Source organism: Mus pahari, chromosome 1, assembly GCF_900095145.1.
Source record: "Mus pahari chromosome 1, PAHARI_EIJ_v1.1, whole genome shotgun sequence".
In the NCBI taxonomy this organism is placed as follows: domain Eukaryota; kingdom Metazoa; phylum Chordata; class Mammalia; order Rodentia; family Muridae; genus Mus; species Mus pahari.
The window spans coordinates 41,412,984-41,416,280 of NC_034590.1; positions in this window are offsets into that span (position 1 = coordinate 41,412,984).

Sequence of the window (3,297 nt, forward strand, 5' to 3'; positions counted from 1 at the left end):
AGAGAGAGAGAGAGAGAGAGAGAGAGAGAGAGAGAGAGAGAGACCAAAAGTACTGTTTCCACTAACACTAATTACATATGCCCTGTATCTGCTGCAGTGGGTATTAATTACATATCATTGTCTGACCATCAGGCAGAACCTCTCCCACAAAATACCCCATCTTTCAAATCACAAATATTTTTTTTTTTAAATCCTTTAGACTCGGGTGAAAAAGTAATGTTTACTGTTTTACTAATTTCAATTTTGGCTTCATTTTAATTTTATAATAATCTAACGTTAATTTGAGGATTTACTTTATTTGGAGTTGATACGTAATACTTGTACAAAGTTACAAAGTACACTGTGATGGTTGTGTGCACCTATGCATTGTGTAATATTCCAATAAGTATACTTACTGAACTTATCATCTCAACTATTTGCCTTTCCTTTGTGCTATAACGTTCTGTTAAGCATTTTCTAGCTACTTTGGAATATAGAGTATTTGGAATATAGATTGGGAAATGCCTCTGAGGGTGAAGTTTTTTTCTGTGTAAACTTAGAGACTATACTTCAGATCCCTAGCATCTGCATAAATGAAGAGTGGGCATGGTGGTCCTCCTGTAATAGCAACAGGGGATTCATGAGCAAAGCTATTTCATAGACTAACAGTATAGGCAAACTCTGTGTTCAGGAAAGACTTTCCCTCTCTTCTATAAGATGGGGAGCCACCGAGAAAGATACCTCTTGTAATCCTCCAGCATATCCATACACATACACATACCTGCACATGCATACCTGCACATATGTGTGCACCCACATATATGGGACATGTATAGATATTTGCATAACATATACACAAACACATGTGCAACACATACATATTATTTTAGCTTTTGCTAATACCACCCTTCCCTGAAAAGGCACACCAAATCTCATTTCTCCCGTGCAAGTGTTAATTTGTGCATGTAGCCCAACCTGGTTTCTTCCTCTCCCTCCTTCCTCACTCCAGTTTTCTGTAAGTTTTTCTTATTTTTTAATTTTGAGTTTTGTCCTTATGTTCTTTTAAAGAAATTTGTGATACTTCTCACAACATAATAATTATTAGATAATAAAATTCCTTCCAACTCACTCCTCATATGATACTCTTTACAGTGTACAAAAGCTATTAGAGAAGAAAAGCAGGAAATAAGAGTTCAAGATAATGCTCAAACATGATGTAGCTGGTATAGGAGGCCCTTAATATAAATGCCACATGTTGGCTTTACCAGTGGAGCTCCGGAGCTTGAGGGGGATTCTGCTAAGGCATACAGGCAGAGAGTCCTGTTGAAGAATGTTCCCTGTGAGTCATCTGTTTTGGAAGCTCTCCCATGGTGTCTTAAGAGGGCCTGTGAAATGAAGACCACAATTGCTCTTTCTGCTTATCTGATAACTCCCATACCGAAACTATCAATTAGTGTGGGTAGCTTAAATCTAAGACCCTGGCAGAAAAGCAAACATCGCTTCTAAGGGGTTCTTGCCAAGACTGTGTCAGATTCTGAGCCTCCATGAGAACTTATGTACAGTGCTAAATGTATTTAAACACTGCATGTTTGAGCCCAGTGGACATGGAGACACGGAGCATGTGAACCAATGCCCCTGAATATAAATGGTATTCTTCAAATCCTTTAAACTCACACCCATGGTGGAAATGGAGAGATACAAAGTATGTCATCATTGTAACATCCCAAGGAAAAATTTGCAAGAATTTTCAGACCTCAGGTCAGCCAGGAAACAAAGATAATTCAACTAGGTTTGGCTTTTTTTTCCTTTTCTCTCTCTTTTTAAGTTTTTTAATTTATTTATTTCTTTTTATTTCTTGAGAGTAAGGAATACCCACAAGTCCCTTTTTTTCCTTGAGGGCTGCCTGCTCCAAAAATAAGCAGGAACTCACCTAAGCAATGCCCAGGAGATACTTTAGGAAAGGAAGTACGTTAATCATCCCGGACTGTGCAAGGCAAACCGATTCAACATGGCTTCAGGATGGGTGCGGGGCAGGGAGAGGCAGACAGACCCTGGTTTGGCTTTGTGTCACAAGTTTATCGGAGCCCGCCTGAGGTCATTATTTCTGAGGTGACCATCTTGTAGCTAAGGAGGTAGTACAGGGAAGCAGGGCCTGTCTTGTTCTATCTCCTCTCTGGGCCTCTCAGCCTGTGTCTGCAGGTGTTTCTCTGTATTGAGTCTCCCTGGGGAATCCTTGGCTTCACAGCAAAAGCCGGCTGAAGTGAAAGTGATTTGATTTGGATCCTATTACAGGCACTTTACCTCTTCTATTTCCGTGATAATAGCAGATTGGAGTCGATTATTGTACTGGGAGGGGAGTTAATGTGATGTCGAGAAACATTGGGGAAACTGGCACAGGCAGAGAGGGATAGATAAAAAAGTTTCGCGCAGATTGAAATCTGCAGCCATGGCTGGTGCAACTACCAGTATAGCGTCCACCATTAGTCACGATAGTGTTATGCCAGAAGTCCGGATCACTTCCCTTTCTGGTGCTCTCGAGGGACAGTGGCTACTCAGTCTATCTGAACCATCACCCCATGTCCCCCTGAGCCTTTTGTGCTTCCTATAAAGCTCTCGGATGGCCGTACAGCTTCTCGCTCTATCCAGAGGCTGCACGGCTCACAAGCACTAGTGGCTTCTGGTTCTTTTTCCTAGGAGGGCAAAACACATCAACTTAACCAACCCACACAAGATTTGAGAGTAGTCACAGAAGGCACACAGAGTCCAGGTGTGTTTTAGAAGAACTGCTTTACGGTGTTTAACAAGGGATTCTTCAAGTGTAAACAGTGAGACTATTGGAAGCATTCACACTATGGCGCCATGTCCTCTCTGCGGGAATGTCTGTGTGTCTTCTTTGCCTATAGTCCCCAAATCACGCATCCAGCATGAAAACAACGCATGGACAGCTGGCTAGGAAACCAAGATCCGGTGGCTAAGTGATTACTAACAAAGTGGAAGGACATTACTCTCCATGAGCCAGGAAAGAAGCAAATATCAAAATATAATTCATTCTTTGAATTCTAATGTGGTTACCAATTTATTCTTTGAAATTGAAATGGATTTTACTATCATTAAAGTGATGGTTATTACTAAATACATTGTCTTTTACCTGAATTCTGCCATGATATGTGCCCATCTTATATTTCTGATCTCAAACATGCTGTCATAATTTCCTTTTACACTTGAAGTTAGGGTTTGTGTCTCTCTCTCTCTCTCTCTCTCTCTCTCTCTCTCTCTCTCTCTCTCTCTCTCTCTCTCTCTCTCTCTCTCTCTCTCTCT